The sequence below is a fragment of the Lathyrus oleraceus genome, unplaced genomic scaffold, assembly GCF_024323335.1.
Source record: "Lathyrus oleraceus cultivar Zhongwan6 unplaced genomic scaffold, CAAS_Psat_ZW6_1.0 chrUn0167, whole genome shotgun sequence".
Taxonomy (NCBI): Eukaryota; Viridiplantae; Streptophyta; class Magnoliopsida; order Fabales; family Fabaceae; genus Lathyrus; species Lathyrus oleraceus.
In genome coordinates, this window is record NW_026112558.1 from 61,676 (window position 1) to 86,561 (window position 24,886).

The 24,886-nt window shown below is 33.3% G+C and overlaps 1 long non-coding RNA gene across 2 annotated transcripts in view; it reads left to right on the forward strand.

Moving 5' to 3' along the window:
• Positions 1–21,884, forward strand: part of LOC127112600 (uncharacterized) — a 75,914-nt gene extending 54,030 nt beyond the window's left edge. For both annotated transcript variants that reach the window (XR_007798823.1, XR_007798822.1), the window contains exon 3: positions 20,688–21,884. This is a non-coding gene — a long non-coding RNA (uncharacterized LOC127112600). The remainder of the gene's footprint in view (positions 1–20,687) is intronic.
• Positions 21,885–24,886: the final 3,002 nt, after the last annotated feature.

The following is a 24,886-nucleotide window of genomic DNA, read 5'->3' on the forward strand; positions in this document are numbered from 1 at the left end:
AAGCCCAACGATTGGCAGTCGATCTCCTGTGTTGTTTTGTTTGCGTGCGTGAGCCGAGCTACGAATGCTCTGATTCTTCTTCGTCCAAGAAGATACGTATGCATAGGATGCGACATCCTAGCGAGCATGTTTTTCCCAGTCGGAACTACTTCGACTCTGATGTCTATGCCTGATAGACTAAGTAGGCCCAGGATGCGATATCCTGCCGAGTCAGTCTTGTTTGTTTTCTTGTGTCTCTTTCAGCCAGTGTTTGTTTGTTTATGAGCAGTGTTTTAGCAACCATTTTCCGTCCTTTTGTGCGTGGATCCCGTCGAGTACGACGAATGCGTAGGGGTGCTAATACCTTCCCTTCGCATAACCGACTCCCGATCCCATTCTCTTTGGTCGCGAGACCACGTCTTCTCCAGGTTTACTCTGAGCGTTTCCTTTCCCTCTTTTGGGATAAATAACGCACGGTGGCGGCTCTGTTGTTTTGTTTTCCCGCCGGTTTTTCGCGTAATGCGACAGTTGGTATCATCCAAAGGTAACTAGAAATACTATGTTTGGTTTGGTAGGACTTTCTAACTGTATGCTGTTCTTTTTCCTTTTTCAAAGACTTCCCATAAAGGTCAATGTCACTCCTTTATGCTTATAACATCATGTGTTGTTATAATTTTGTATTATTGTTTACTCTAAAATGTTACTCTTTTTATTTTCCAGGATTATTTTGAAGTGATAACTAACTTGTTCGTCGGAGTGTTTGTAGGAAGGTATGTACGCTCTTGTCATGAATAGATCAAAATGAGTCTTGAAGTCATTACAGGTAATGTTCTTCTATTGCTTCTTTTCATTTGGTTTTTACAATAAATGCAAAGTGAATGTTTTGTTACAAGTAGTAAATACTGCACAAATCCATAACAAATATTGAGCTGTTTCTCGCATTTTGTTATTTATATTATACTGGTAAGGGTTGTATTGTGTTTTGATTTCACTGTTTCTTTTGGTCATATTTGATAGGGAAAGCCAGCCGTTGAGGTTACAAATGAAGGTGTTGATGATGCAGGGCATACAATTGGTACATCTTTGGAGGTCGTGTTCAAACTTAGGAAGGTTCTCAACCCCAAGAGTGTGATCAAAACAACATCACTAGCTAAAGATTATTTTGAGAATAACAACTATCGAATCAATTTCAGACGAAAGACCTTGGGAATCTCCTATATTTTTTGGGTATTGAGGTAATTCAATCTAAAGATGATATGGTAATTTCTCCGGGAAAATATGCTATGGATACTTTTGAAGAACCAAGTTTGTAGATAATGCACTCATAGAAAGTAAGTCACTTTAACTTGTTGGTATCATCCAAAGGTAACTAGAAATAGTATGTTTGGTTTGGTAGGACTTTCTAACTGTATGTTGTTCTTTTTCCTTTTTCAAATACTTCTCATAAAGGTCAATGTCACTCTTTTATGCTTATAACATCATGTGTTGTTATAATTTTGTATTTTTGTTTACTCTAAAATGTTACTCTTTTTATTTCCCAGGATTATTTTGAAGTGATAACTAACTTGTTCGTCGGAGTGTTTGTAGGAAGGTATGTACGCTCTTGTCATGAATAGATCAAAATGAGTCTTGAAGTCATTACAGGTAATGTTCTTCTATTGCTTCTTTTCATTTGGTTTTTCCAATAAATGCAAAGTGAATGTTTTGTTACAAGTAGTAAATACTGCACAAATCCATAACAAATATTGAGCTGTTTCTCGCATTTTCTTATTTATATTATACTGGTAAGGGTTGTATTGTGTTTTGATTTCACTGTTTCTTTTGGTCATATTTGATAGGGAAAGCCAGCCGTTGAGGTTACAAATGAAGGTGTTGATGATGCAGGGCATACAATTGGTACATCTTTGGAGGTCGTGTTCAAACTTAGGAAGGTTCTCAACCCCAATAGTGTGATCAAAACAACATCACTAGCTAAAGATTATTTTGAGAATAACTTCTATCGAATAAATTTCAGATGAAAGACCTTGGTAAACTTCTATATTTTTTTGGTATTGAGGTAGTCCAATCTAAAGATTATATGGTAATTTCTCCGGGGAAATATGCTTTGGATACTTTTGAAGAAACAAGTTTGAGGATAATGCACTCATAGAAAGTAAGTCACTTTAACTTGTTGGTATCATCCAAAGGTAACTAGAAATAGTATGTTTGGTTTGGTAGGATTTTCTAATTGTATGTTGTTCTTTTTCATTTTTCAAATACTTCCCATAAAGGTCAATGTCACTCTTTTATGCTTATAACATCATGTGTTGTTATAATTTTGTATTTTTGTTTCCTCTAAAATGTTACTCTTTTTATTTCACAGGATTATTTTGAAGTGATAACTAACTTGTTCGTCAGAGTGTTTGTAGGAAGGTATGTACGCTCTTCTCATTATCAGATCAAAATGAGTCTTGAGGTCATTACAGGTAATGTTCTTCTATTGCTTCTTTTCCTTTGGTTTTTACAATAAATGAAAAGTGATTGTTTTGTTACTAGTAGTAAATACTGCACAAATCCATAACAAATATTGATCAATTTCTCACATTTCCTTTTTTATATTATACTGGTAAGGGTTGTATTGTGTTTTGATTTCACTGTTTCTTTTGGTCATATTTGATAGGGAGAGCCAGCCGTTGAGGTTACAAATGAAGGTGTTGATGCTGCAGGACATACAATTGGTACGTCTTTGGAGGTCATGTTCAAACTTAGGAAGGTTCTCAACCCCAAGAGTGTGATCAAACCAACATCACTAGCTAAAGACTATTTTGAGAATAACATCAATCGAATAAATTTCAGATGAAAGACCTTGGTAAACTCCTATATTTTTTGGGTATTGAGGTAGTCCAATCTAAAGATTATATGGTAATTTCTCCGGGGAAATATGCTTTGGATACTTTTGAAGAAACAAGTTTGAGGATAATGCACTCATAGAAAGTAAGTCACTTTAACTTGTTGGTATCATCCAAAGGTAACTAGAAATAGTATGTTTGGTTTGGTAGGATTTTCTAACTGTATGTTGTTCTTTTTCCTTTTTCAAATACTTCCCATAAAGGTCAATGTCACTCTTTTATGCTTATAACATCATGTGTTGTTATAATTTTGTATTTTTGTTTCCTCTAAAATGTTACTCTTTTTATTTCACATGATTATTTTGAAGTGATAACTAACTTGTTCGTCAGAGTGTTTGTAGGACGGTATGTACGCTCTTGTCATGAATAGATCAAAATGAGTCTTGAAGTCATTAGAGGTAATGTTCTTCTATTGCTTCTTTTCATTTGGTTTTTACAATAAATGCAAAGTGAATGTTTTGTTACAAGTAGTAAATACTGCACAAATCCATAACAAATATTGAGTTGTTTCTCGCATTTTCTTATTTATATTATACTGGTAAGGGTTGTATTGTGTTTTGATTTCACTGTTTCTTTTGGTCATATTTGATAGGGAAAGCCAGCCGTTGAGGTTACAAATGAAGGTGTTGATGATGCAGGGCATACAATTGGTACATCTTTGGAGGTCGTGTTCAAACTTAGGAAGGTTCTCAACCCCAATAGTGTGATCAAAACAACATCACTAGCTAAAGATTATTTTGAGAATAACTTCTATCGAATAAATTTCAGACGAAAGACCTTGGTAAACTCCTATATTTTTTTGGTATTGAGGTAGTCCAATCTAAAGATTATATGGTAATTTCTCCGGGGAAATATGCTTTGGATACTTTTGAAGAAACAAGTTTGAGGATAATGCACTCATAGAAAGTAAGTCACTTTAACTTGTTGGTATCATCCAAAGGTAACTAGAAATAGTATGTTTGGTTTGGTAGGATTTTCTAATTGTATGTTGTTCTTTTTCATTTTTCAAATACTTCCCATAAAGGTCAATGTCACTCTTTTATGCTTATAACATCATGTGTTGTTATAATTTTGTATTTTTGTTTCCTCTAAAATGTTACTCTTTTTATTTCACAGGATTATTTTGAAGTAATAACTAACTTGTTCGTCAGAGTGTTTGTAGGAAGGTATGTACGCTCTTGTCATTAATAGATCAAAATGAGTCTTGAAGTCATTACAGGTAATGTTCTTCTATTGCTTCTTTTCATTTGGTTTTTCCAATAAATGTAAAGTGAATGTTTTGTTACAAGTAGTAAATACTGCACAAATCCATAACAAATATTGAGTTGTTTCTCGCATTTTCTTATTTATATTATACTGGTAAGGGTTGTATTGTGTTTTGATTTCACTGTTTCTTTTGGTCATATTTGATAGGGAAAGCCAGCCGTTGAGGTTACAAATGAAGGTGTTGATGATGCAGGGCATACAATTGGTACATCTTTGGAGGTCGTGTTCAAACTTAGGAAGGTTCTCAACCCCAAGAGTGTGATCTAAACAACATCACTAGCTAAAGATTATTTTGAGAATAACAACTATCGAATCAATTTCAGACGAAAGACCTTGGGAAACTCCTATATTTTTTGGGTATTGAGGTAATTCAATCTAAAGATGATATGGTAATTTCTCCGGGAAAATATGCTATGGATACTTTTGAAGAAACAAGTTTGTAGATAATGCACTCATAGAAAGTAAGTCACTTTAACTTGTTGGTATCATCCAAAGGTAACTAGAAATAGTATGTTTGGTTTGGTAGGACTTTCTAACTGTATGTTGTTCTTTTTCCTTTTTCAAAGACTTCCCATAAAGGTCAATGTCACTCCTTTATGCTTATAACATCATGTGTTGTTATAATTTTGTATTATTGTTTACTCTAAAATGTTACTCTTTTTATTTTCCAGGATTATTTTGAAGTGATAACTACATTGTTCGTCGGAGTGTTTGTAGGAAGGTATGTACGCTCTTGTCATGAATAGATCAAAATGAGTCTTGAAGTCATTACAGGTAATGTTCTTCTATTGCTTCTTTTCATTTGGTTTTTACAATAAATGCAAAGTGAATGTTTTGTTACAAGTAGTAAATACTGCACAAATCCATAACAAATATTGAGCTGTTTCTCGCATTTTCTTATTTATATTATACTGGTAAGGGTTGTATTGTGTTTTGATTTCACTGTTTCTTTTGGTCATATTTGATAGGGAGAGCCAGCCGTTGAGGTTACAAATGAAGGTGTTGATGATGCAGGGCATACAATTGGTACATCTTTGGAGGTCGTGTTCAAACTTAGGAAGGTTCTCAACCCCAAGAGTGTGATCAAAACAACATCACTAGCTAAAGATTATTTTGAGAATAACAACTATCGAATCAATTTCAGACGAAAGACCTTGGGAAACTCCTATATTTTTTGAGTATTGAGGTAATTCAATCTAAAGATGATATGGTAATTTCCCCGGGAAAATATGCTATGGATACTTTTGAAGAAACAAGTTTGTAGATAATGCACTCATAGAAAGTAAGTCATTTTAACTTGTTGGTATCATCCAAAGGTAACTAGAAATACTATGTTTGGTTTGGTAGGACTTTCTAACTGTATGTTGTTCTTTTTCCTTTTTCAAATACTTCTCATAAAGGTCAATGTCACTCTTTTATGCTTATAACATCATGTGTTGTTATAATATTGTATTTTTGTTTACTCTAAAATGTTACTCTTTTTATTTTCCAGGATTATTTTGAAGTGATAACTAACTTGTTCGTCGGAGTATTTGTAGGAAGGTATGTACGCTCTTGTCATGAATAGATCAAAATGAGTCTTGAAGTCATTACAGGTAATGTTCTTCTATTGCTTCTTTTCATTTGGTTTTTACAATAAATGCAAAGTGAATGTTTTGTTACAAGTAGTAAATACTGCACAAATCCATAACAAATATTGAGTTGTTTCTCGCATTTTCTTATTTATATTATACTGGTAAGGGTTGTATTGTGTTTTGATTTCACTGTTTCTTTTGGTCATATTTGATAGGGAAAGCCAGCCGTTCAGGTTACAAATGAAGGTGTTGATGATGCAGGGCATACAATTGGTACATCTTTGGAGGTCGTGTTCAAACTTAGGAAGGTTCTCAACCCCAAGAGTGTGATCAAAACAACATCACTAGCTAAAGATTATTTTGAGAATAACAACTATCGAATCAATTTCAGACGAAAGACCTTGGGAAACTCCTAAATTTTTTGGGTATTGAGGTAATTCAATCTAAAGATGATATGGTAATTTCTCCGGGAAAATATGCTATGGATACTTTTGAAGAAACAAGTTTGTAGATAATGCACTCATAGAAAGTTAGTCACTTTAACTTGTTGGTATCATCCAAAGGTAACTAGAAATACTATGTTTGGTTTGGTAGGACTTTCTAACTGTATGCTGTTCTTTTTCCTTTTTCAAAGACTTCCCATAAAGGTCAATGTCACTCCTTTATGCTTATAACATCATGTGTTGTTATAATTTTGTATTATTGTTTACTCTAAAATGTTACTCTTTTTATTTTCCAGGATTATTTTGAAGTGATAACTAACTTGTTCGTCGGAGTGTTTGTAGGAAGGTATGTACGCTCTTGTCATGAATAGATCAAAATGAGTCTTGAAGTCATTACAGGTAATGTTCTTCTATTGCTTCTTTTCATTTGGTTTTTATAATAAATGCAAAGTGAATGTTTTGTTACAAGTAGTAAATACTGCACAAATCCATAACAAATATTGAGCTGTTTCTCGCATTTTCTTATTTATATTATACTGGTAAGGGTTGTATTGTATTTTGATTTCACTGTTTCTTTTGGTCATATTTGATAGGGAAAGCCAGCCGTTGAGGTTACAAATGAAGGTGTTGATGATGCAGGGCATACAATTGGTACATCTTTGGAGGTCGTGTTCAAACTTAGGAAGGTTCTCAACCCCAAGAGTGTGATCAAAACAACATCACTAGCTAAAGATTATTTTGAGAATAACATCTATCGAATCAATTTCAGACGAAAGACCTTGGGAAACTCCTATATTTTTTGGGTATTGAGGTAATTCAATCTAAAGATGATATGGTAATTTCTCCGGGAAAATATGCTATGGATACTTTTGAAGAAACAAGTTAGTAGATAATGCACTAATAGAAAGTAAGTCACTTTAACTTGTTGGTATCATCCAAAGGTAACTAGAAATACTATGTTTGGTTTGGTAGGACTTTCTAACTGTATGTTGTTCTTTTTCCTTTTTCAAATACTTCTCATAAAGGTCAATGTCACTCTTTTATGCTTATAACATCATGTGTTGTTATAATTTTGTATTTTTGTTTACTCTAAAATGTTAATCTTTTTATTTCCCAGGATTATTTTGAAGTGATAACTAACTTGTTCGTCGGAGTGTTTGTAGGAAGGTATGTACGCTCTTGTCATGAATAGATCAAAATGAGTCTTGAGGTTATTACAGGTAATCTTCTTCTATTGCTTCTTTTCATTTGGTTTTTACAATAAATGCAAAGTGATTGTTTTGTTACAAGTAGTAAATACTGCACAAATCCATAACAAATATTGAGCAGTTTCTCGCATTTTCTTTTTTATATCATACTGGTAAGGGTTGTATTGTGTTTTGATTTCACTGTTTCTTTTGGTCATATTTGATAGGGAGAGCCAGCCGTTGAGGTTACAAATGAAGGTGTTGATGCTGCAGGGCATACAATTGGTACATCTTTGGAGGTCGTGTTCAAACTTAGGAAGGTTCTCAACCCCAAGAGTGTGATCAAACCAACATCACTAGCTAAAGATTATTTTGAGAATAACATCTATCGAATAAATTTCAGACGAAAGACCTTGGGAAACTCCTATATTTTTTGGGTATTGAGGTAATTCAATCTAATGATGATATGGTAATTTCTCCGGGGAAATATGCTATGGATACTTTTGAAGAAACAAGTTTTTAGATCATGCACTCATAGAAAGTAAGTCACTTTAACTTGTTGGTATCATCCAAAGGTAACTAGAAATTCTATGTTTGGTTTGGTACGACTTTCTAACTGTATGTTGTTCTTTTTCCTTTTTAAAATACTTCCCATAAAGGTCAATGTCACTCTTTTACGCTTATAACATCATGTGTTGTTATAATTTTGTCTTTTTGTTTACTCTAAAATGTTAATCTTTTTATTTCCCAAGATTATTTTGAAGTGATAACGAACTTGTTCGTCGGAGTGTTTGTAGGAAGGTATGTACGCTCTTGTCATGAATAGATCAAAATGAGTCTTGAGGTCATTACAGGTAATGTTCTTCTATTGCTTCTTTTCATTTGGTTTTTACAATAAATGCAAAATGATTGTTTTGTTACAAGTAGTAAATACTGCACAAATCCATAACAAATATTGATCAGTTTTTCGCATTTTCTTTTTTATACTATACTGGGAAGGGTTGTATTGTGTTTTGATTTCACTGTTTCTTTTGGTCATATTTGATAGGGAGAGTCAGCCGTTGAGGATACAAATGAAGGTGTTGATGCTGCAGGGCATACAATTGGTACATCTTTGGAGGTCGTGTTCAAACTTAGGAAGGTTCTCAACCCCAAGAGTGTGATCAAACCAACATCACTAGCTAAAGATTATTTTGAGAATAACATCTATCGAATCAATTTCAGATGAAAGACCTTGGTAAACTCCTATATTTTTTTGGTATTGAGGTAATTCAATCTAACGATGATATGGTAATTTCTCCGGGGAAATATGCTATGGATACTTTTGAAGAAACGAGTTTGTAGATAATGCACTCATAGAAAGTAAGTCACTTTAACTTGTTGGTATCATCCAAAGGTAACTAGAAATACTATGTTTGGTTTGGTAGGACTTTCTAACTGTATGTTGTTCTTTTTCCTTTTTAAAATACTTCCCATAAAGGTCAATGTCACTCTTTTATGCTTATAACATCATGTGTTGTTATAATTTTGTCTTTTTGTTTACTCTAAAATGTTACTCTTTTTATTTCCCAAGATTATTTTGAAGTGATAACTAACTTGTTCGTCGGAGTGTTTGTAGGAAGGTATGTACGCTCTTGTCATGAATAGATCAAAATGAGTCTTGAGGTCATTACAGGTAATGTTCTTCTATTGCTTCTTTTCATTTGGTTTTTACAATAAATGCAAAGTGATTGTTTTGTTACAAGTAGTAAATACTGCACAAATCCATAACAAATATTGAGCAGTTTTCGCATTTTCTTTTTTATATTATACTGGTAAGGGTTGTATTGTGTTTTGATTTCACTGTTTCTTTTGGTCATATTTGATAGGGAGAGCCAGCCGTTGAGGTTACAAATGAAGGTGTTGATGCTGCAGGGCATACAATTGGTACATCTTTGGAGGTCGTGTTCAAACTTAGGAAGGTTCTCAACCCCAAGAGTGTGATCAAACCAACATCACTAGCTAAAGATTATTTTGAGAATAACATCTATCGAATCAATTTCAGATGAAAGACCTTGGTAAACTCCTATATTTTTTTGGTATTGAGGTAATTCAATCTAACGATGATATGGTAATTTCTCCGGGGAAATATGCTATGGATACTTTTGAAGAAACGAGTTTGTAGATAATGCACTCATAGAAAGTAAGTCACTTTAACTTGTTGGTATCATCCAAAGGTAACTAGAAATACTATGTTTGGTTTGGTAGGACTTTCTAACTGTATGTTGTTCTTTTTCCTTTTTAAAATACTTCCCATAAAGGTCAATGTCACTCTTTTATGCTTATAACATCATGTGTTGTTATAATTTTGTCTTTTTGTTTACTCTAAAATGTTAATCTTTTTATTTCCCAAGATTATTTTGAAGTGATAACGAACTTGTTCGTCGGAGTGTTTGTAGGAAGGTATGTACGCTCTTGTCATGAATAGATCAAAATGAGTCTTGAGGTCATTACAGGTAATGTTCTTCTATTGCTTCTTTTCATTTGGTTTTTACAATAAATGCAAAGTGATTGTTTTGTTACAAGTAGTAAATACTGCACAAATCCATAACAAATATTGAGCAGTTTCTCGCATTTTCTTTTTTATATTATACTGGTAAGGGTTGTATTGTGTTTTGATTTCACTGTTTCTTTTGGTCATATTTGATAGGGAGAGCCAGCCGTTGAGGTTACAAATGAAGGTGTTGATGCTGCAGGGCATACAATTGGTACATCTTTGGAGGTCGTGTTCAAACTTAGGAAGGTTCTCAACCCCAAGAGTGTGATCAAACCAACATCACTAGCTAAAGATTATTTTGAGAATAACATCTATCGAATCAATTTCAGACGAAAGACCTTGGTAAACTCCTATATTTTTTGGGTATTGAGGTAATTCAATCTAATGATGATATGGTAATTTCTCCGGGAAAATATGCTATGGATACTTTTGAAGAAACAAGTTTGTAGATAATGCACTCATAGAAAGTAAGTCACTTTAACTTGTTGGTATCATCCAAAGGTAACTAGAAATACTATGTTTGGTTTGGCAGGACTTTCTAACTGTATGTTGTTCTTTTTCCTTTTTCAAAGACTTCCCATAAAGGTCAATGTCACTCTTTTATGCTTATAAAATCATGTGTTGTTATAATTTTTTATTTTTGTTTACTCTAAAATGTTACTCTTTTTATTTCCCATGATTATTTTGAAGTGATAACTAACTTGTTCGTCGGAGTGTTTGTAGGAAGGTATGTACGCTCTTGTCATGAATAGATCAAAATGAGTCTTGAGGTCATTACAGGTAATGTTCTTCTATTGCTTCTTTTCATTTGGTTTTTACAATAAATGCAAAATGATTGTTTTGTTACAAGTAGTAAATACTGCACAAATCCATAACAAATATTGAGCAGTTTCTCGCATTTTCTTTTTTATATTATATTGGTAAGGGTTGTATTGTGTTTTGATTTCACTGTTTCTTTTGGTCATATTTGATAGGGAGAGCCAGCCGTTGAGGTTACAAATGAAGGTGTTGATGCTGCAGGGCATACAATTGGTACATCTTTGGAGGTCGTGTTCAAACTTAGGAAGGTTCTCAACCCCAAGAGTGTGATCAAACCAACATCACTAGCTAAAGATTATTTTGAGAATAACATCTATCGAATCAATTTCAGACGAAAGACCTTGGTAAACTCCTATATTTTTTGGGTATTGAGGTAATTCAATCTAATGATGATATGGTAATTTCTCCGGGGAAATATGCTATGGATACTTTTGAAGAAACAAGTTTGTAGATAATGCACTCATAGAAAGTAAGTCACTTTAACTTGTTGGTATCATCCAAAGGTAACTAGAAATACTATGTTTGGTTTGGTAGGACTTTCTAACTGTATGTTGTTCTTTTTCCTTTTTAAATACTTCCCATAAAGGTCAATGTCACTCTTTTATGCTTATAACATCATGTGTTGTTATAATTTTGTCTTTTTGTTTACTCTAAAATGTTAATCTTTTTATTTCCCAAGATTATTTTGAAGTGATAACGAACTTGTTCGTCGGAGTGTTTGTAGGAAGGTATGTACGCTCTTGTCATGAATAGATCAAAATGAGTCTTGAGGTCATTACAGGTAATGTTCTTCTATTGCTTCTTTTCATTTGGTTTTTACAATAAATGCAAAGTGATTGTTTTGTTACAAGTAGTAAATACTGCACAAATCCATAACAAATATTGAGCAGTTTCTCGCATTTTCTTTTTTATATTATACTGGTAAGGGTTGTATTGTGTTTTGATTTCACTGTTTCTTTTGGTCATATTTGATAGGGAGAGCCAGCCGTTGAGGTTACAAATGAAGGTGTTGATGCTGCAGGGCATACAATTGGTACATCTTTGGAGGTCGTGTTCAAACTTAGGAAGGTTCTCAACCCCAAGAGTGTGATCAAACCAACATCACTAGCTAAAGATTATTTTGAGAATAACATCTATCGAATCAATTTCAGACGAAAGACCTTGGTAAACTCCTATATTTTTTGGGTATTGAGGTAATTCAATCTAAAGATGATATGGTAATTTCTCCGGGAAAATATGCTATGGATACTTTTGAAGAAACAAGTTTGTAGATAATGCACTCATAGAAAGTAAGTCACTTTAACTTGTTGGTATCATCCAAAGGTAACTAGAAATACTATGTTTTGTTTGGCAGGACTTTCTAACTGTATGTTGTTTTTTTTCCATTTTCAAAGACTTCCCATAAAGGTCAATGTCACTCTTTTATGCTTATAAAATCATGTGTTGTTATAATTTTTTTTTTGTTTACTCTAAAATGTTACTCTTTTTATTTCCCAGGATTATTTTGAAGTGATAACTAACTTGTTCGTCGGAGTGTTTGTAGGAAGGTATGTACGCTCTTGTCATGAATAGATCAAAATGAGTCTTGAGGTCATTACAGGTAATGTTCTTCTATTGCTTCTTTTCATTTGGTTTTTACAATAAATGCAAAATGATTGTTTTGTTACAAGTAGTAAATACTGCACAAATCCATAACAAATATTGAGCAGTTTCTCGTATTTTCTTTTTTATATTATACTGGTAAGGGTTGTATTGTGTTTTGATTTCACTGTTTCTTTTGGTCATATTTGATAGGGAGAGCCAGCCGTGGAGGTTACAAATGAAGGTGTTGATGCTGCAGGGCATACAATTGGTACATCTTTGGAGGTCGTGTTCAAACTTAGGAAGGTTCTCAACCCCAAGAGTGTGATCAAACCAACATCACTAGCTAAAGATTATTTTGAGAATAACATCTATCGAATCAATTTCAGACGAAAGACCTTGGTAAACTCCTATATTTTTTGGGTATTGAGGTAATTCAATCTAATGATGATATGGTAATTTCTCCGGGGAAATATGCTATGGATACTTTTGAAGAAACAAGTTTGTAGATAATGCACTCATAGAAAGTAAGTCACTTTAACTTGTTGGTATCATCCAAAGGTAACTAGAAATACTATGTTTGGTTTGGTAGGACTTTCTAACTGTATGTTGTTCTTTTTCCTTTTTCAAATACTTCCCATAAAGGTCAATGTCACTCTTTTATGCTTATAACATCATGTGTTGTTATAATTTTGTCTTTTTGTTTACTCTAAAATGTTACTCTTTTTATTTCCCAAAATTATTTTGAAGTGATAACTAACTTGTTCGTCGGAGTGTTTGTAGGAAGGTATGTACGCTCTTGTCATGAATAGATCAAAATGAGTCTTGAGGTCATTACAGGTAATGTTCTTCTATTGCTTCTTTTCATTTGGTTTTTACAATAAATGCAAAGTGATTGTTTTGTTACAAGTAGTAAATACTGCACAAATCCATAACAAATATTGAGCAGTTTCTCGCATTTTCTTTTTTATATTATATTGGTAAGGGTTGTATTGTGTTTTGATTTCACTGTTTCTTTTGGTCATATTTGATAGGGAGAGCCAGCCGTTGAGGTTACAAATGAAGGTGTTGATGCTGCAGGGCATACAATTGGTACATCTTTGGAGGTCGTGTTCAAACTTAGGAAGGTTCTCAACCCCAAGAGTGTGATCAAACCAACATCACTAGCTAAAGATTATTTTGAGAATAACATCTATCGAATCAATTTCAGACGAAAGACCTTGGTAAACTCCTATATTTTTTGGGTATTGAGGTAATTCAATCTAATGATGATATGGTAATTTCTCCGGGGAAATATGCTATGGATACTTTTGAAGAAACAAGTTTGTAGATAATGCACTCATAGAAAGTAAGTCACTTTAACTTGTTGGTATCATCCAAAGGTAACTAGAAATACTATGTTTGGTTTGGTAGGACTTTCTAACTGTATGTTGTTCTTTTTCCTTTTTCAAATACTTCCCATAAAGGTCAATGTCACTCTTTTATGCTTATAACATCATGTGTTGTTATAATTTTGTCTTTTTGTTTACTCTAAAATGTTACTCTTTTTATTTCCCAGATTATTTTGAAGTGATAACTAACTTGTTCGTCGGAGTGTTTGTAGGAAGGTATGTACGCTCTTGTCATGAATAGATCAAAATGAGTCTTGAGGTCATTACAGGTAATGTTCTTCTATTGCTTCTTTTCACTTGGTTTTTACAATAAATGCAAAGTGATTGTTTTGTTACAAGTAGTAAATACTGCACAAATCCATAACAAATATTGAGCAGTTTCTCGCATTTTCTTTTTTATATTATATTGGTAAGGGTTGTATTGTGTTTTGATTTCACTGTTTCTTTTGGTCATATTTGATAGGGAGAGCCAACCGTTGAGGTTACAAATGAAGGTGTTGATGCTGCAGGGCATACAATTGGTACGTCTTTGGAGGTCGTGTTCAAACATAGGAAGGTTCTCAACCCCAAGATTGTGATCAAAACAACATCACTGGCTAAAGATTATTTTGAGAATAACATCTATCGAATCAATTTCAGACGAAAGACCTTCGTAAACTCCTATATTTTTTGGGTATTGAGGTAATTCAATCTAATGATGATATGGTAATTTCTCCGGGAAATATGCTATGGATACTTTTGAAGAAACAAGTTTGTAGATAATGCACTCATAGAAAGTAAGTCACTTTAACTTGTTGGTATCATCCAAAGGTAACTAGAAATACTATGTTTGGTTTGGTAGGACTTTCTAACTGTATGTTGTTCTTTTTCCTTTTTCAAATACTTCCCATAAAGGTCAATGTCACTCTTTTATGCTTATAACATCATGTGTTGTTATAATTTTGTCTTTTTGTTTACTCTAAAATGTTACTCTTTTTATTTCCCAAGATTATTTTGAAGTGATAACTAACTTGTTCGTCGGAGTGTTTGTAGGAAGGTATGTACGCTCTTGTCATGAATAGATCAAAATGAGTCTTGAGGTCATTACAGGTAATGTTCTTCTATTGCTTCTTTTCATTTGGTTTTTACAATAAATGCAAAGTGATTGTTTTGTTACAAGTAGTAAATACTGCACAAATCCATAACAAATATTGAGCAGTTTCTCGCATTTTCTTTTTTATATTATACTGGTAAGGGTTGTATTGTGTTTTGATTTCACTGTTTCTTTTGGTCATATTTGATAGGGAGAGCCAGCCGTTGAGGTTACAAATGAAGGTGTTGATGCTGCAGGGCATACAATTGGTACATCTTTGGAGGTCGTGTTCAAACTTAGGAAGGTTCTCAACCCCAAGAGTGTGATCAAACCAACATCACTAGCTAAAGATTATTTTGAGAATAACATCTATCGAATCAATTTCAGACGAAAGACCTTGGTAAACTCCTATATTTTTTGGGTATTGAGGTAATTCAATCTAATGATGATATGGTAATTTCTCCGGGAAATATGCTATGGATACTTTTGAAGAAACAAGTTTGTAGATAATGCACTCATAGAAAGTAAGTCACTTTAACTTGTTGGTATCATCCAAAGGTAACTAGAAATACTATGTTTGGTTTGGTAGGACTTTCTAACTGTATGTTGTTCTTTTTCCTTTTTCAAATACTTCCCATAAAGGTCAATGTCACTCTTTTATGCTTATAACATCATGTGTTGTTATAATTTTGTCTTTTTGTTTACTCTAAAATGTTACTCTTTTTATTTCCCAGGATTATTTTGAAGTGATAACTAACTTGTTCGTCGGAGTGTTTGTAGGAAGGTATGTACGCTCTTGTCATGAATAGATCAAAATGAGTCTTGAGGTCATTACAGGTAATGTTCTTCTATTGCTTCTTTTCATTTGGTTTTTACAATAAATGCAAAGTGATTGTTTTGTTACAAGTAGTAAATACTGCACAAATCCATAACAAATATTGAGCAGTTTCTCGCATTTTCTTTTTTATATTATACTGGTAAGGGTTGTATTGTGTTTTGATTTCACTGTTTCTTTTGGTCATATTTGATAGGGAGAGCCAGCCGTTGAGGTTACAAATGAAGGTGTTGATGCTGCAGGGCATACAATTGGTACATCTTTGGAGGTCGTGTTCAAACTTAGGAAGGTTCTCAACCCCAAGAGTGTGATCAAACCAACATCACTAGCTAAAGATTATTTTGAGAATAACATCTATCGAATAAATTTCAGACGAAAGACCTTGGTAAACTCCTATATTTTTTGGGTATTGAGGTAATTCAATCTAATGATGATATGGTAATTTCTCCGGGGAAATATGCTATGGATACTTTTGAAGAAACAAGTTTGTAGATAATGCACTCATAGAAAGTAAGTCACTTTAACTTGTTGGTATCATCCAAAGGTAACTAGAAATACTATGTTTGGTTTGGTAGGACTTTCTAACTGTATGTTGTTCTTTTTCCTTTTTCAAATACTTCCCATAAAGGTCAATGTCACTCTTTTATGCTTATAACATCATGTGTTGTCATAATTTTGTATTTTTGTTTACTCTAAAATGTTACTCTTTTTATTTCCCAGGATTATTTTGAAGTGATAACTAACTTGTTCGTCGGAGTGTTTGTAGGAAGGTATGTACGCTCTTGTCATGAATAGATCAAAATGAGTCTTGAGGTCATTACAGGTAATGTTCTTCTATTGCTTCTTTTCATTTGGTTTTTACAATAAATGCAAAGTGATTGTTTTGTTACAAGTAGTAAATACTGCACAAATCCATAACAAATATTGAGCAGTTTCTCGCATTTTCTTTTTTATATTATATTGGTAAGGGTTGTATTGTGTTTTGATTTCACTGTTTCTTTTGGTCATATTTGATAGGGAGAGCCAGCCGTTGAGGTTACAAATGAAGGTGTTCATGCTGCAGGGCATACAATTGGTACATCTTTGGAGGTCGTGTTCAAACTTAGGAAGGTTCTCAACCCCAAGAGTGTGATCAAACCAACATCACTAGCTAAGCATTATTTTGAGAATAACATCTATTGAATCAATTTCAGACGAAAGACCTTGGTAAACTCCTATATTTTTTGGGTATTGAGGTAATTCAATCTAATGATGATATGGTAATTTCTCCGGGAAATATGCTATGGATACTTTTGAAGAAACAAGTTTGTAGATAATGCACTCATAGAAAGTAAGTCACTTTAACTTGTTGGTATCATCCAAAGGTAACTAGAAATACTATGTTTGGTTTGGTAGGACTTTCTAACTGTATGTTGTTCTTTTTCCTTTTTCAAATACTTCCCATAAAGGTCAATGTCACTCTTTTATGCTTATAACATCATGTGTTGTTATAATTTTGTCTTTTTGTTTACTCTAAAATGTTACTCTTTTTATTTCCCAGGATTATTTTGAAGTGATAACTAACTTGTTCGTCGGAGTGTTTGTAGGAAGGTATGTACGCTCTTGTCATGAATAGATCAAAATGAGTCTTGAGGTCATTACAGGTAATGTTCTTCTATTGCTTCTTTTCATTTGGTTTTTACAATAAATGCAAAGTGATTGTTTTGTTACAAGTAGTAAATACTGCACAAATCCATAACAAATATTGAGCAGTTTCTCGCATTTTCTTTTTTATATTATACTGGTAAGGGTTGTATTGTGTTTTGATTTCACTGTTTCTTTTGGTCATATTTGATAGGGAGAGCCAGCCGTTGAGGTTACAAATGAAGGTGTTGATGCTGCAGGGCATACAATTGGTACATCTTTGGAGGTCGTGTTCAAACTTAGGAAGGTTCTCAACCCCAAGAGTGTGATCAAACCAACATCACTAGCTAAAGATTATTTTGAGAATAACATCTATCGAATAAATTTCAGACGAAAGACCTTGGTAAACTCCTATATTTTTGGGTATTGAGGTAATTCAATCTAAAGATGATATGGTAATTTCTCCGGGGAAATATGCTATGGATACTTTTGAAGAAACAAGTTTGTAGATAATGCACTCATAGAAAGTAAGTCACTTTAACTTGTTGGTATCATCCAAAGGTAACTAGAAATACTATGTTTGGTTTGGTAGGACTTTCTAACTGTATGTTGTTCTTTTTCCTTTTTCAAAGACTTCCCATAAAGGTCAATGTCACTCTTTTATGCTTATAACATCACGTGTTGTCATAATTTTGTATTTTTGTTTACTCTAAAATGTTACTCTTTTTATTTCCCAGGATTATTTTGAAGTGATAACTAACTTGTTCGTCGGAGTGTTTGTAGGAAGGTATGTACGCTCTTGTCATGAATAGATCAAAATGAGTCTTGAGGTCATTACAGGTAATGTTCTTCTATTGCTTCTTTTCATTTGGTTTTTACAATAAATGCAAAGTGATTGTTTTGTTACAAGTAGTAAATACTGCACAAATCCATAACAAATATTGAGCAGTTTCTCGCATTTTCTTTTTTATATTATACTGGTAAGGGTTGTATTGTGTTTTGATTTCACTGTTTCTTTTGGTCATATTTGATAGGGAGAGCCAACCGTTGAGGTTACAAATGAAGGTGTTGATGCTGCAGGGCATACAATTGGTACATCTTTGGAGGTCGTGTTCAAACTTAGGAAGGTTCTCAACCCCAAGAGTGTGATCAAACCAACATCACTAGCTAAAGATTATTTTGAGAATAACATCTATCGAATAAATTTCAGACGAAAGACCTTGGTAAACTCCTATATTTTTTGGGTATTGAGGTAATTCAATCTAATGATGATATGGTAATTTCTCCGGGAAATATGCTATGGATACTTTTGAAGAAACAAGTTTGTAGATAATGCACTCATAGAAAGTAAGTCACTTTAACTTGTTGGTATCATCCAAAGGTAACTAGAAATACTATGTTTGGTTTGGTAGGACTTTCTAACTGTATGTTGTTCTTTTTCCTTTTTCAAATACTTCCCATAAAGGTCAATGTCACTCTTTTATGCTTATAACATCATGTGTTGTTATAATTTTGTCTTTTTGTTTACTCTAAAATGTTATCTTTTTATTTCCCAAGATTATTTTGAAGTGATAACTAACTTGTTCGTCGGAGTGTTTGTAGGAAGGTATGTACGCTCTTGTCATGAATAGATCAAAATGAGTCTTGAGGTCATTACAGGTAATGTTCTTCTATTGCTTCTTTTCATTTGGTTTTTACAATAAATGCAAAGTGATTGTTTTGTTACAAGTAGTAAATACTGCACAAATCCATAACAAATATTGAGCAGTTTCTCGCATTTTCTTTTTATATTATATTGGTAAGGGTTGTATTGTGTTTTGATTTCACTGTTTCTTTTGGTCATATTTGATAGGGAGAGCCAGCCGTTGAGGTTACAAATGAAGGTGTTGATGCTGCAGGGCATACAATTGGTACATCTTTGGAGGTCGTGTTCAAACTTAGGAAGGTTCTCAACCCCAAGAGTGTGATCAAACCAACATCACTAGCTAAGCATTATTTTGAGAATAACATCTATTGAATCAATTTCAGACGAAAGACCTTGGTAAACTCCTATATTTTTTGGGTATTGAGGTAATTCAATCTAATGATGATATGGTAATTTCTCCGGGGAAATATGCTATGGATACTTTTGAAGAAACAAGTTTGTAGATAATGCACTCATAGAAAGTAAGTCACTTTAACTTGTTGGTATCATCCAAAGGTAACTAGAAATACTATGTTTGGTTTGGTAGGACTTTCTAACTGTATGTTGTTCTTTTTCCTTTTTCAAATACTTCCCATAAAGGTCAATGTCACTCTTTTATGCTTATAACATCATGTGTTGTTATAATTTTGTATTTTTGTTTACTCTAAAATGTTACTCTTTTTATTTCCCAGGATTATTTTGAAGTGATAACTAACTTGTTCGTCGGAGTGTTTGTAGGAAGGTATGTACGCTCTTGTCATGAATAGATCAAAATGAGTCTTGAGGTCATTACAGGTAATGTTCTTCTATTGCTTCTTTTCATTTGGTTTTTACAATAAATGCAAAGTGATTGTTTTGTTACAAGTAGTAAATACTGCACAAATCCATAACAAATATTGAGCAGTTTCTCGCATTTTCTTTTTTATATTATACTGGTAAGGGTTGTATTGTGTTTTGATTTCACTGTTTCTTTTGGTCATATTTGATAGGGAGAGCCAGCCGTTGAGGTTACAAATGAAGGTGTTGATGCTGCAGGGCATACAATTGGTACATCTTTGGAGGTCGTGTTCAAACTTAGGAAGGTTCTCAACCCCAAGAGTGTGATCAAACCAACATCACTAGCTAAGCATTATTTTGAGAATAACATCTATTGAATCAATTTCAGACGAAAGACCTTGGTAAACTCCTATATTTTTTGGGTATTGAGGTACTCAATCTAAAGATGATATGGTAATTTCTCCGGGGAAATATGCTATGGATACTTTTGAAGAAACAAGTTTGTAGATAATGCACTCATAGAAAGTAAGTCACTTTAACTTGTTGGTATCATCCAAAGGTAACTAGAAATACTATGTTTGGTTTGGTAGGACTTTCTAACTGTATGTTGTTCTTTTTCCTTTTTCAAATACTTCCCATAAAGGTCAATGTCACTCTTTTATGCTTATAACATCATGTGTTGTTATAATTTTGTATTTTTGTTTACTCTAAAATGTTACTCTTTTTATTTCCCAAGATTATTTTGAAGTGATAACTAACTTGTTCGTCGGAGTGTTTGTAGGAAGGTATGTACGCTCTTGTCATGAATAGATCAAAATGAGTCTTGAGGTCATTACAGGTAATGTTCTTCTATTGCTTCTTTTCATTTGGTTTTTACAATAAATGCAAAGTGATTGTTTTGTTACAAGTAGTAAATACTGCACAAATCCATAACAAATATTGAGCAGTTTCTCGCATTTTCTTTTTTATATTATACTGGTAAGGGTTGTATTGTGTTTTGATTTCACTGTTTCTTTTGGTCATATTTGATAGGGAGAGCCAGCCGTTGAGGTTACAAATGAAGGTGTTGATGCTGCAGGGCATACAATTGGTACATCTTTGGAGGTCGTGTTCAAACTTAGGAAGGTTCTCAACCCCAAGAGTGTGATCAAACCAACATCACTAGCTAAAGATTATTTTGAGAATAACATCTATCGAATCAATTTCAGACGAAAGACCTTGGTAAACTCCTATATTTTTTGGGTATTGAGGTAATTCAATCTAAAGATTATATGGTAATTTCTCCGGGAAAATATGCTATGGATACTTTTGAAGAAACAAGTTTGTAGATAATGCACTCATAGAAAGTAAGTCACTTTAACTTGTTGGTATCATCCAAAGGTAACTAGAAATACTATGTTTGGTTTGGTAGGACTTTCTAACTGTATGTTGTTCTTTTTCCTTTTTCAAATACTTCCCATAAAGGTCAATGTCACTCTTTTATGCTTATAACATCATGTGTTGTTATAATTTTGTATTTTTGTTTACTCTAAAATGTTACTCTTTTTATTTCCCAGGATTATTTTGAAGTGATAACTAACTTGTTCGTCGGAGTGTTTGTAGGAAGGTATGTACGCTCTTGTCATGAATAGATCAAAATGAGTCTTGAGGTCATTACAGGTAATGTTCTTCTATTGCTTCTTTTCATTTGGTTTTTACAATAAATGCAAAGTGATTGTTTTGTTACAAGTAGTAAATACTGCACAAATCCATAACAAATATTGAGCAGTTTCTCGCATTTTCTTTTTTATATTATACTGGTAAGGGTTGTATTGTGTTTTGATTTCACTGTTTCTTTTGGTCATATTTGATAGGGAGAGCCAGCCGTTGAGGTTACAAATGAAGGTGTTGATGCTGCAGGGCATACAATTGGTACATCTTTGGAGGTCGTGTTCAAACTTAGGAAGGTTCTCAACCCCAAGAGTGTGATCAAACCAACATCACTAGCTAAAGATTATTTTGAGAATAACATCTATCGAATCAATTTCAGACGAAAGACCTTGGTAAACTCCTATATTTTTTGGGTATTGAGGTAATTCAATCTAAAGATGATATGGTAATTTCTCCGGGGAAATATGCTATGGATACTTTTGAAGAAACAAGTTTGTAGATAATGCACTCATAGAAAGTAAGTCACTTTAACTTGTTGGTATCATCCAAAGGTAACTAGAAATACTATGTTTGGTTTGGTAGGACTTTCTAACTGTATGTTGTTCTTTTTCCTTTTTCAAATACTTCCCATAAAGGTCAATGTCACTCTTTTATGCTTATAACATCATGTGTTGTTATAATTTTGTCTTTTTGTTTACTCTAAAATGTTACTCTTTTTATTTCCCAGGATTATTTTGAAGTGATAACTAACTTGTTCGTCGGAGTGTTTGTAGGAAGGTATGTACGCTCTTGTCATGAATAGATCAAAATGAGTCTTGAGGTCATTACAGGTAATGTTCTTCTATTGCTTCTTTTCATTTGGTTTTTACAATAAATGCAAAGTGATTGTTTTGTTACAAGTAGTAAATACTGCACAAATCCATAACAAATATTGAGCAGTTTCTCGCATTTTCTTTTTTATATTATACTGGTAAGGGTTGTATTGTGTTTTGATTTCACTGTTTCTTTTGGTCATATTTGATAGGGAGAGCCAACCGTTGAGGTTACAAATGAAGGTGTTGATGCTGCAGGGCATACAATTGGTACATCTTTGGAGGTCGTGTTCAAACTTAGGAAGGTTCTCAACCCCAAGAGTGTGATCAAACCAACATCACTAGCTAAGCATTATTTTGAGAATAACATCTATCGAATCAATTTCAGACGAAAGACCTTGGTAAACTCCTATATTTTTTGGGTATTGAGGTAATTCAATCTAATGATGATATGGTAATTTCTCCGGGGAAATATGCTATGGATACTTTTGAAGAAACAAGTTTGTAGATAATGCACTCATAGAAAGTAAGTCACTTTAACTTGTTGGTATCATCCAAAGGTAACTAGAAATACTATGTTTGGTTTGGTAGGACTTTCTAACTGTATGTTGTTCTTTTTCCTTTTTCAAATACTTCCCATAAAGGTCAATGTCACTCTTTTATGCTTATAACATCATGTGTTGTTATAATTTTGTATTTTTGTTTACTCTAAAATGTTACTCTTTTTATTTCCCAGGATTATTTTGAAGTGATAACTAACTTGTTCGTCGGAGTGTTTGTAGGAAGGTATGTACGCTCTTGTCATGAATAGATCAAAATGAGTCTTGAGGTCATTACAGGTAATGTTCTTCTATTGCTTCTTTTCATTTGGTTTTTACAATAAATGCAAAGTGATTGTTTTGTTACAAGTAGTAAATACTGCACAAATCCATAACAAATATTGAGCAGTTTCTCGCATTTTCTTTTTATATTATACTGGTAAGGGTTGTATTGTGTTTTGATTTCACTGTTTCTTTTGGTCATATTTGATAGGGAGAGCCAGCCGTTGAGGTTACAAATGAAGGTGTTGATGCTGCAGGGCATACAATTGGTACATCTTTGGAGGTCGTGTTCAAACTTAGGAAGGTTCTCAACCCCAAGAGTGTGATCAAACCAACATCACTAGCTAAAGATTATTTTGAGAATAACATCTATCGAATAAATTTCAGACGAAAGACCTTGGTAAACTCCTATATTTTTTGGGTATTGAGGTAATTCAATCTAATGATGATATGGTAATTTCTCCGGGAAATATGCTATGGATACTTTTGAAGAAACAAGTTTGTAGATAATGCACTCATAGAAAGTAAGTCACTTTAACTTGTTGGTATCATCCAAAGGTAACTAGAAATACTATGTTTGGTTTGGTAGGACTTTCTAACTGTATGTTGTTCTTTTTCCTTTTTCAAATACTTCCCATAAAGGTCAATGTCACTCTTTTATGCTTATAACATCATGTGTTGTTATAATTTTGTCTTTTTGTTTACTCTAAAATGTTACTCTTTTTATTTCCCAGGATTATTTTGAAGTGATAACTAACTTGTTCGTCGGAGTGTTTGTAGGAAGGTATGTACGCTCTTGTCATGAATAGATCAAAATGAGTCTTGAGGTCATTACAGGTAATGTTCTTCTATTGCTTCTTTTCATTTGGTTTTTACAATAAATGCAAAGTGATTGTTTTGTTACAAGTAGTAAATACTGCACAAATCCATAACAAATATTGAGCAGTTTCTCGCATTTTCTTTTTTATATTATACTGGTAAGGGTTGTATTGTGTTTTGATTTCACTGTTTCTTTTGGTCATATTTGATAGGGAGAGCCAGCCGTTGAGGTTACAAATGAAGGTGTTGATGCTGCAGGGCATACAATTGGTACATCTTTGGAGGTCGTGTTCAAACTTAGGAAGGTTCTCAACCCCAAGAGTGTGATCAAACCAACATCACTAGCTAAAGATTATTTTGAGAATAACATCTATCGAATCAATTTCAGACGAAAGACCTTGGTAAACTCCTATATTTTTTGGGTATTGAGGTAATTCAATCTAATGATGATATGGTAATTTCTCCGGGAAATATGCTATGGATACTTTTGAAGAAACAAGTTTGTAGATAATGCACTCATAGAAAGTAAGTCACTTTAACTTGTTGGTATCATCCAAAGGTAACTAGAAATACTATGTTTGGTTTGGTAGGACTTTCTAACTGTATGTTGTTCTTTTTCCTTTTTCAAATACTTCCCATAAAGGTCAATGTCACTCTTTTATGCTTATAACATCATGTGTTGTTATAATTTTGTATTTTTGTTTACTCTAAAATGTTACTCTTTTTATTTCCCAGGATTATTTTGAAGTGATAACTAACTTGTTCGTCGGAGTGTTTGTAGGAAGGTATGTACGCTCTTGTCATGAATAGATCAAAATGAGTCTTGAGGTCATTACAGGTAATGTTCTTCTATTGCTTCTTTTCATTTGGTTTTTACAATAAATGCAAAGTGATTGTTTTGTTACAAGTAGTAAATACTGCACAAATCCATAACAAATATTGAGCAGTTTCTCGCATTTTCTTTTTTATATTATACTGGTAAGGGTTGTATTGTGTTTTGATTTCACTGTTTCTTTTGGTCATATTTGATAGGGAGAGCCAGCCGTTGAGGTTACAAATGAAGGTGTTGATGCTGCAGGGCATACAATTGGTACATCTTTGGAGGTCGTGTTCAAACTTAGGAAGGTTC